Raw genomic sequence first — 10,959 nt, 5'->3', positions numbered from 1 at the left:
TGATATCCCCTCTGATTGGTCAATAGTCCCTTTTGAATTGGTTACTATAGTAATTCCAGAGGCCCTTCTCCCTCATTGTCCTCTTATCTCTTCTGGGCTTTCTTCTTCCTTCTTTATTTTGTAAATATAGACCTTTTGGCTACTCCCAGTTCCCTTGTCTTATGTAAATATAACTGTTGCCATGCCTTTATGTTATGGAAATGTACCTTCTCCCAGTCTGTAGCCCTGTGTTTTTTCCATGGACCCCAATTCTAAAAATTCCCTAAACCTGCCCATATTCCCCTAAAATTCCTATTTTAATAGCACAACAGTTCATTTAAGATAAAAGCATGTGGCTGTGGGAGACCCAGGGAGGGCCTCCTGGGACCCTCCTCCTTCCTGCTGCTGCTGTTCCTGCTGGTGACACACAGCCCCCCCAATACCTGCCTCTCCACCGGCATCCTCCGCCTCCTCTGCGCCTCTTCAGCTTGGAGCCTCTGCGGGCGCAGGGCCCTGCGTGTGCCCAGGATTGCGGACCGCATTTCCGCCACCATCCACTGCATGAGGTCCCCAAGAACACGCTGGCGGCAGGCAGATAAGAATGGAGCAACAGACATGGAGCTGGACATGGAGTTTACCTCTGATGGGATTCCATCTTAAAGCATGATAACACAGTAGATAGGACGACAGATGGCACTGGTATAACATGTGATTTGACATTTGAACAAATTAGGAAGCTTAATCCTGCAGCAAATCACAAATTAAGGAATGATTTCCCCAATGAAAAAATCCCTACCTTGAGAGAAGGAGTTGTAGAATCCCTAAACCAAAACTTCACAATCTTCTTTGATGTCAAGGGCCATGCAAATAAGTCTATTGATGCTATATATATATATATATATATATATATATATATATATATATTATATATATGAAGTTTCCTCAATTATATAATACTAGTATGGTCTGCTCTTTCTTGCCAGAAGTTATCTATAAGATGAGACAAACAGATCAGAATGTAGTAACAGCTTTAACTCACAGACCTTTGAACCTTAGCCATACGGGAGATGGGAAACCACACTATGATAACATCTGAAAACAGTCCACATTTGTGGTCTTAGACATTTTCCTCAACTGGAGCATGCATAATATCTTGTGGTACCTGTGTGGAATTTCAGCTTTCCTCATACAAAAGGATTTTATATCCCCAAACTACTTAAAGAAGTGGTCAGCTAAAGGTATTAAGGTCATTGGTTGGGCTGTTAATACTTCTGATGAAAAAAGTTACTATGAATCCTATCTTGGTTCCAGCTATATCACCAACAGCATGTTGGAAGACTGCCCACCTCACTACTAGACGTTTCCCCCACGAGGAAACTATGGGTACAGAGATTGACTGCTGGCCTCATGCAGGGATACTGAGAAACCCTTTGTGCTAGCCCAAGCCACAGGTGGATCAGGTGGCTCACAGAAGCAATAGTCGATAATTGCATTTTTACCTCGGACCAAAGCAAAACCTGGTGTTACCACCATGCTCCATGGAATGCCTGAGTTCAACACCATTGCTCTTGAAAATCGGGGTCTGCAAAAAAAGGCACAATAGCTCCTGCCCAGACCTAGATGAAGCATACATTGATCCAGTGAGGGTAAGCACAGATTGAGCTGTGCAATGTGGGGGTACAAATGCAAATACATGGGATATGCATGATCACTAAAACTTGACATTTTAAAATTTGACACACTTGCAATTTACTTATTTAAAATATTTGTATTTGGCTACATTATCAGTGTACTGTAAGTCGTCAAACTTGTGACCATACTAATAATAAAATCATTAAAAGGAAAAAAGAACTAAATGCTGCACCAATACTCCACAAGATGGCGGTCTTCCTTTTTCTAAGACCTTTCATCTTCCTTGAGCACCACCCATGATCTTCAACAGAAAAAAAAAAAAAAAAAAGCAAATATACAGAAAATTGCAAAACATTTCAAAAATGACTTCCTTGTTGAGGTGGGAGACTGGCCTGACATCCTGAACTACTCATCAGGTCTTAGGAAAGTGAACACAGAGAGTTAGCACATTTACTACTAACGTGTGCAGCTTGTGGTTGGCTACATGCAGTGAGAAAGGAAGTGAGTTTTTGCACTCTCCAGGCAGCACGTTGTAATTGGGGTGGTTATACTTCAAGCAGCCTCACTATCAAACTATCAAAACACTAGAGGCCCTGTGCATGAAATACATGCACTTGGAGGGGGGGGTCCCTCAGCCCAGCCTGCGTCCTCTTCCAGTCCAGGAGCCCTCAGGGGATGTCCGACTGACAGCCAAGGGGATTGGTCCTAAACTGTCAGTCAGACATTCTTAGCACTGCCGCGGAGGTGGGACAGGCTCCCACCACCACCTCTGCGCTCACCAGCTGTGAGCCCGGCTTCTGGCTGAGAGGCCCTCCCCATGTGGGAGCGCACTGACCACCAGGGGGGCAACTCCTGCATTGAGCGTCTGCCCCCTGGTAATCAATGTGCATCATAGCAACCCATCGTTCCACCATTCGGCCAATTTGCATATTAGCCTTTTATTATATAGGATTATATAGGACTAGAGGCCCAATGCATGAAAATCCGTGCAAGAGTAGACCTTTCTTCCCCCGGCTGCCGGCACTGGCTTCCTTCTGGCACCTGGGACACAGGCTTCCCTCCTCCAGCCACTGGCAGGCACCCAGGACCTGGGCTGGCTTCCCTCCGGCCCTGGCTTTGTCAGGAAGAATATCCGGGATGACATCTGGAAGACGTCCAGTCAAATTAGCATATTACCCATTTATTATTATAGACTAGAGGCCTTGGGCATGGAATTCATGTATGGGGGCGGGGGAGGTCCCTCAGCCCGGCCTGCACCCTCTCCAATCCAGGACTCCTCGGGAGATGTTCAACTGCAGTTGGACATCCCTCTTGCAATCTGGGACTGCTGGCTCCTAACCGCTCACCTGCCTGCCTGCCAGATGCCCCTAACTGTTCCCCTGCCTGCCTAATCACCCCTAACTGCCGTCCCCAGCCGGCCTGGTTGCCCCTAACCACCTCTGCCTGCCTGCCTGATTGCCCCTAACCTCTTTGTCTGCCTGCCTGATAGCCCCTAACCACCTCTACCTGCCAGCCTGATTGCCCCTAACTGCTCCCCTGCCAGCCTGATCACCTCTAACCACCTCTGCCTGCCGGCCTAGTCACCCCTAACTGCCCTCCCCTGCCAGCCTGGTCACTGCTAGCCGCCTCTGCTTCGGCCCCCACCACTGTGGCTTTGTCCAGAATAACGTCAGGATGGATGTCTGGTCTAATTAGCATATTACCTTTTTATTAGTATAGATGTCTTATTCTGTGCACTCTGCTAGGTGCTTGTCTTCCTTCTCTGATAGTCTTCCTTCCAAGAGGATAAAACAGGAGGAAAGCCCTGGCCGGTTTGGCTCAGTGGATAGAGTATCCACTGAAGGATCTCAGGTTCAATTCTAATTCAGGGCATGTACCTCAGTTGCAAGCTGTAGGCTTAATCCCCGGCCCTGGTCAGGGGCACATGGGGGAAGGAACCAATCCATGTGTCTCTCTAATGTTTCTCTCTCTCTGTCTCTCCCCCTCCCTTCCACTCTCTCTAAAAATCAATGGAAAAATATCTTCGGGTAAGAATCAACAACAACAAAAACAAAAGGCGGAAATATCCTATATAATAAAAACCTAATATGCAAATCGATCCACCAGCAGAACAACCAGCTGCTATGATGCACTGACTACCAGGGGGCAGATGCTCAACACAGGAGCTGCCCCCAGCCCGTAGGCCCTAGCCCGGCCAAGGCGGGTGCCAGCGGGGGTCCCCTGATCCCCCCACCGGTTGACCTGCAGAGGGAGGTGACTGCTGATAGCAGCGGGGGGGTGGGAGGGGGTGTCCGGTGAGTGGGCGGTGCCAGGCCGGCCAAGGTGGGTGCCAGCAGGAACCCCTCCAATCACCCTGTCGGTCACCCCACAGATTGTCCCTGATCGCTGACCAGTCCCGTGCATGAATTTCATGCACCGGGCCTCTAGTTTTACTATAAAATGTGTAACACTGGATTTTACATAATATTTAGACATTCAATATTGGGGGGGAAAGTATGAATTAATAACTCCTTTATGGTATGCAGAATGTTATATAAGCTCTCCCCACCTACAAAATTCTACAGTACAAAGAGACTTAAAGGAATGTCCATTGCAGCATCATTTCAAATAATAAAAATTTAGAACTAACTTGAATGTCCCGTGGAAATGGATAAGTATATTGTGCTATGGTTGTACAATGACATGCTAGGCAGCTGTTAAAATGATGAATAAAGCAAATCAAATTCCATGATGTTGCTGGTTGCCAAGCTATTATCTCTCAGTCCCACTCCCTTCCATACATATCTGCTTTATGATACCAGGACATGACCCACCCATCTTCCCTTTGCTGCCAGGCTCTGCCAGGGAGGAGGAGCAGAGGTCATGTGTCCTATGTCCCCAGAGCCTCCCTCCCAGCGGTTGGTACCAATCTCCCCTTTCATTGTTGTTAATGTTTTGGCACTGCCAGAACCAACTCACTGTATCCTCCTACAAGACCAGCGCCAGCCAGCAGGCGCCCCCCCTCCATGAGCAGGACAGGGCCTTTCCTCCGAGCTTCTGGATTCTGATACCCACAGCCTCTCCTTGTCCACTGGCAGCAGGGGCGCCTCTTCCAGCAGGGACTTTATCTGCACTTCCTCGTGTCCCCCTTGCTCTTTTAGCTCTCTAATACCTATTTAACCAATTTCTTACATTAAACTTTTTTGGTGAAATACTTAATGTAGACCCTGACTGATATAATGACCATATGCCAGGATCTATAGATACACAATATAGATGGAGAGATGATAGATAGACAATAGACATATAAATAGATAGGTAGGTAGATAGATAGATACACATTTCAAGATTAAACACATACACATGTATATATGGGTGCATATCTTACCTTATAATAGACAAATATGCAAATTGACCGCACCTTGGCTACGCCCAAACCACGCCCACAAACCAAGCCACGCCTATCAACCACGCCCACCAGGAAACCGTTGCAGGGACGTTGGGGTGTGGCGGAGCCCAAGGCCGGGAAAGCCTCGGGTGGAGGCTTTCCCGGCCTTGGGCACCAGCGGGGAGCCTGCACGGATCGCAGGAAACCACTGGGGTCGGCTCCTGCAATCCTTAGCAGGGATGTTGGGTGCAGCCGAGCCCAAGGCCACCACCCGGGGCCAAGCCCCGACCCTGAAAGAAGGCAGAAGGCAGTGGCCACAGCCAAGGCCTGGGTCCCTGGTGCCAGCAGAAAACTGGTGCAGGCAGCCAAATGAATGAAGGTCTATTGCACGAATCTTCGTGCAAACGGGCTACTAGTATACATATAAGTACATATATGCACATTTATATATATACTAGAGGCCCAATGCACGAAATTCATGCAAGAGTAGGGCTTCCTTCCCCCAGCTGCCGGAACCAGCTTCCCTCTGGCACCCAGGACCCAGGTTTCCCTCATAGCCCTGGCTTCGTCCAGAAGGATGTCTGGTCTAATTAGCATATTATGCTTTTATTATTATAGATACTAGTGGCCCGGTGCATAAAATTTGTGCACAGGGGGGGTGGGTGTCCCTCAGCCTGGCCTGCACCCTCTCCAATCTGGGACCCCTCAGGGGAGGTCTGACTGCCAGTTTAGGCCCAATAAACCAGCAGTCAGACATCCCCCTCACAATCCGGGACTGCTGGCTCCTAACCACTCACCTACCTGCCTGCCTGATCACCCCTAACCACATCTTCGATGCCTGCCAGCTTGCGCGCCCCCAACTGCCGCCCCTGCCAGCCTTCTAGCCCCCAACTGCCCCCCCCCCCGCTGGCCTGCTCGCCCCCAACTGCTCTCCCCTCCTGGCCTGATCTCCCCTAACCGCCTCTGCCTCAGCTCCCACCACCATGGCTTTGTCTGGAAGAACATCCAAAAGGTCTCCTGGCCTAATTAGCATATTACCCTTTTATTAGTATAGATAGAGGCCTGGTGAATGGGTGGGGGCCTGCTGGTCTGCCCTGAAGGGGGTCCCAGATCAGGGTGAGGGTCCCCACTGGGGACAGTGCCGGCCTGGGCAAGGGGCTGAGAGCCGTTTTCAGGCTGGCCACACACCCTTCAGGGTGGGGGTTCCCGCTGGGGGTCATGGCCGGCCTGGGTGAGGTGCTGATGGCCGTTTGCAGGCTGGCCATGCCCCCATCGGGGTGGGGGAGTCCCTGCTGGGAGGCGTGGTCGGCCTGGGCGAGGGCTGATGGCCATTTGGGGGAGGTTTGCAGGCCGGCCAAGCCCCCAGCTTTGTCCGAAAGAACATCTGAAAGGTCTCCAGGTCTAATTAGCATATTACTCTTCTATTAGTATAGATATACCTATATATACAAACCTTGCATATAAAATTTCAGCTAATTCTCACAACAAATGCTATGTTATACAGAAGAAGACGCTGAGTGTCTGGGAGTTTAGACAATAAATTCCACAATAGTACAGTGATGAAGCTGAGATTTGACTTCAAATATCACTGGACAACACAATGTACATTTTTTTCAACTATGCCCAGTCAATTTATCCCTAATAGGGTTCTACATCACAGTTCAATCCCTAGGCTAGCCTACAACTGTTTTTTACTTCATAATATAAGTAAACTGTAACACTATTCTAACTCTACTAGAAAATATAACCACCTGATACAATACTGCTTCTGTGAAGTTATGGGGAGTTTGAGAAAACTGTAGAGAAGTATTATTGGTGGAAGTGGTGTATCCCTTCCCCCTCAGGTGTGAATTACAAGCAAGTATGTTTCCTAGGTCACCCAGACTTTACTGGGCATGTGTCTCTTCTCCCTCTGTCCAGTTCCTTTACTCCTTTCCAGTTATTTATAACTAGGTTCATTACAATTGTATCAAAAGCATGGGACATTCCTAATTCCAGGTTACTTGTCACTCGACTATTCAATTAATATGATTTAGTGCCTTTTATGTGCCTGCCAATGTGCTAGGCTCACAATGTTCAGCAAAGCTATAGTCGAGGGGAAGAGACTATCTTTAATTAAATAATCATGTGGAGGAGAGGTACCTGAGTGTTTTATGCAGGGATTTTATTTTATTTTTAAAAAAATATATTTTATTGTTTTTTACAGAGAGGAGGGAAAGGAATAGAGAGTTAGAAACATCGATGAGAGAGAAACATCGATCAGCTGCCTCCTGCACACCCCCCACTGGGTATGTGCCCGCAACCAAGGTACATGCCCTTGACCGGAATCGAACCCGGGACCCTTCAGTCCGCAGGCCGATGCTCCATCCACTGAGCCAAACCAGCTAGGGCTATGCAGGGATTTTAGACAGGCTGCATGACTACAGGCAGTTTCAAACACTGAAGCCCCCACCCCCAAAACACATACACTAACTCAAGTTTAATATCTGCCCCTCTCCTGTTTGGAATGGCATGTCCACTCTGCTTTTGTTGGCCAGAAACTTGTTAGTTCTCAGTCCAAAGTGATCAGAGGGAGACATTACAGCAACAGAGCAATTGTGTGATATTTCCTAAAAACCTGCTCTCCTCCAGAAACAAACAAATAAATAAAAACCTATTCTCTGGTCAGGAGTCAATCAGTGTTTCCATGGCAGCAGCCACGCCCAGACTTTGCCGGTAGCCTAAATGCAATCAGTAACACATGTCTGCACTGACCCATGGACAAGTGGGCAGGAAGCTTTCTGAGAGACAGACTTCCAGATGTGCAAACACAAACCTAACTAAACCAGAAACTCTGCTATAATCAGGGTCAGGAATCTGTCACCCTGCCACAACAGCTAAATATCTAAACTCCCATTTTAGCTTCATTGTATTAGTCAAGAAATAGTTCATTGGTCAACTATGCCGCAAAGGAAAGGAGAAAGGCCTTGCAGCAGCCACTGCCATTGATGGGCATTGAAATTAGTGGGAGAAACTTTATAGAGACAGGATATTTGCATAGCCGCAGAGTACCTACCCCCAAACACTAATTACTGTAGTGGTTCAAACAGATGTCCACAGTTCCTTGGCAACCCTCCCTCCAATTTAATTGAACTCTTCTCCCTATGTGTGTGGCTGGATTTGACGAGTGTTTTTCTTTCTTTCTTTTTTTTTTAATCCTCACATAGGATAATTTTATCATTGCTTTTTTTTTTTTAAGAGAGATTGAGTGGAAGGGAGGGAAGAGGAGAGAGAGAGAAAGAAACATCAATTTTAGAGACACAAATCAATTGGGTGCCTCCCACATGTGCCTCAACCAGGGCAGGGATCGAAACTGCAACCCAGGTACATGCCCTTGACCGGGAATTGAACCCTCAACCCTTTAGTATGCGGGCCAATGCTCTAACCCCTGACCCACGCTGGCCAGGGCTTGCCGACTGTTTTTCTAATGACTAATGTAGGGAAAGAGGGAAATGTGACTTCACAGTGGTGACAACCCTTTAACCAACTGATCAAGGCCAATACATCACCAGTAAGAAGGCATGTTGCATCATGTCTACCCTGGCAGGACGTGAGGAGGGGGGTCATCTCTGTGGTTTTCTTCTCCCAAATCTGTACCCCAGTCTACGTATAGGAAAACATTAGATAAATGCAAATTGAGGGACATTCCACAAAATACTTGGCCAGTGCTTTTATAAAGTATTTTCCCATGCAAAGCAAGGAAAGACTGAAAAACAGCCAGAGATTAGAGACGACTAAGAACATGTAACAAGTAAATGCCATGTGATATCCTGGGACAGAAAAGGACATTACTGGTAAATATCAATTTGCAGTTCAGTTAAAAGTATTGTGATGTTGCCGAAACCGGTTTGGCTCAGTGGATAGAGCGTCGGCCTGCAGACTCAAGGGTCCCAGGTTCGATTCCGGTCAAGGGCATGTACCTTGGTTGCGGGCACATCCCCAGTAGGGGGTGTGCAAGAGGCAGCTGATTGATGTTTCTCTCTCATCGATGTTTCTAACTCTCTATCCCTCTCTCTTCCTCTCTGTAAAAAATCAATAAAATATATTTTTTAAAAAAAGTATTGTGATGTTACAGAAGAAATGATGCTTACAGAAGACCAGAGAAAAACCAAGCAACACCCAGAGAAATGGAATTACACTGTTTATTACGCCAGCGGGCCCAGAGGGAGATGTCTCCCAAATTTCTGAGCAAAAACATGGAGGAAACTTTCCCTATTTATATCTTTCCACCCCCTTTGTCTCCTAAATAAGGGTTTTTCCGGGCCTTACGTCAATGACTAGCCCACAAGGTCAGACAGCCAAGTTTATCTTCCCTATTATTCAAGCAGCTAGAAAGCAAAGTTAATTTACAGAGTAAGGGGCCATCTAAAAATAACAGAGTTGACTCACAGAATAAGGGACCATCTAATAGCAGAGAATTTCAAACAGTAGTTTTACAAAAATAAGGGTTAGCCTTCTCAGTACCAATGTTAATTTCTTAGTTTGGATCAACATACCATAGTTACGTAAGATGTTGACATTAGGGGAAGTTGGGTGAAAGGACATAGGAAATCTCTGCACTATCTTAATAACCCTTCTGCAAATTTAAAATTATTTCAAAATAAAAAGATTTTAAAAGAAAAGGGAAAAAAGCCACCATAAACTGGAATCCATCTCTACTCATGCATATAGCATTTGTGCTGTTAAGTGATAGGGAATGTTACTTTTACAAGTAACATGTGGAGGAGAGGTCAGACATGTAAGATTTGGGTCTAATTCCTTTGCAGCCAGAACACACAGGGTTCAGAGAAGGCTCCCCTGAGGCAGAGATGACCCAGGTCTGAAGGAGAGGTGGAAAATACCAGGGGGAGGGGACACTGTGGACAAAGCAGCATTGCTAGGACCTGAGGAAGCCTGGGATGAGGTTCAAGAAGGGAAGCCATTGGGAGGGAGGTGTGAGTGAGGGGGGGCAAGCCTAGAGCACGTCTGAGGAGATGGGGTGAGGGGTTAGGCAGGCAACAAGGCTGCAGGGCCTTTGAAGCCTGTGGGCTACATTCAATCATTCAAGTGTGTCAAGCAGGTTTGATTTTCCAAAATCTCACTCTGACCTTGGTGTGGAATTGAACAGAACACCAAAAAGAACAAAAGTGACATCTGAATCAAGATTTTGTCTCTGTTGCCTCTGTTTCGAACAGAGCCTGGCACAAAGCAGGTAATCGGTAACTGTTTGCTGGAGGAGTAACTGAGGAAGAAAGGGATTTCTAGGACTGGGGGGAGGAACACTGTCAGTGTGGGGAGAGCAGGCAGGAGGCCTGTGAGGGAAGGAGGCACAGGACTCAGGACAGGTTAATGAAGTGAGGGACATAGGCCTCTAGCTTCTCCAAGCAGCTCCCCACTCAGCCTCTTTTCTTCACCATGCCCCAAATCTGCTCCCACTCCTCTTTCCTCTGAGCCCTTCATTAAAGAATGGATGGGCGTTAAAATTTGCAACTTTCCCTGGCTCATTTGTTCCTAAAGCAAGACAAAACCCTCTGAAGTTCTTGAAGATTATTTTTATTGTCAGTAGAAATGAAAAGCAGGATTTTATGTGTGTGTGGTGGGGGTGGGATGGGTTGTGCTTCAGCCTACCCCTGCCCACACTCTGGCATATTCAAAAGGCTGTGGTAAGATTCCTCCCCGCTGCAACAGAAAGCTTGTCTCTGCACTTAAAGAAAAAGTTTTTATTGATTTATTTTAATTTTTTTAGAGAGAGAGAGGAAGGGAGAGGTAGAGAGATAGAAACATCAATCTGCTGCTTCCTGCATGCCACCTACTGGGACAGGTGCCCTGACCAGGAATCGAACCAGCAACCTCTTGGTGCATGGGTCGATGCTCAACCACTGAGCCACAACGACAGGACATGTCTCTGCACTTTTAATAATGATATTTGTTTTTAATAATTCTTTATTGTGGAAAGTATTACA

General features: G+C 46.9%; 1 pseudogene across 1 annotated transcript; it reads left to right on the top strand.

The window, feature by feature from the left end:
- The first annotated feature begins 329 nt into the window (after window positions 1–329).
- Window positions 330–1,336, top strand: LOC307102424 (glycerophosphodiester phosphodiesterase 1-like; annotated as a pseudogene). Its single transcript has one exon. The product of its transcript is annotated as a glycerophosphodiester phosphodiesterase 1-like (transcript).
- Window positions 1,337–10,959: the final 9,623 nt, after the last annotated feature.

The sequence above is a fragment of the Cnephaeus nilssonii genome (genome assembly GCF_951640355.1).
Source record: "Cnephaeus nilssonii genome assembly, chromosome: 6".
Lineage (NCBI taxonomy): Eukaryota > Metazoa > Chordata > Mammalia > Chiroptera > Vespertilionidae > Cnephaeus > Cnephaeus nilssonii.
The sequence above is the reverse complement of the archived record's forward strand: the minus strand, read 5'-3'. Positions and strand labels throughout refer to the sequence as shown.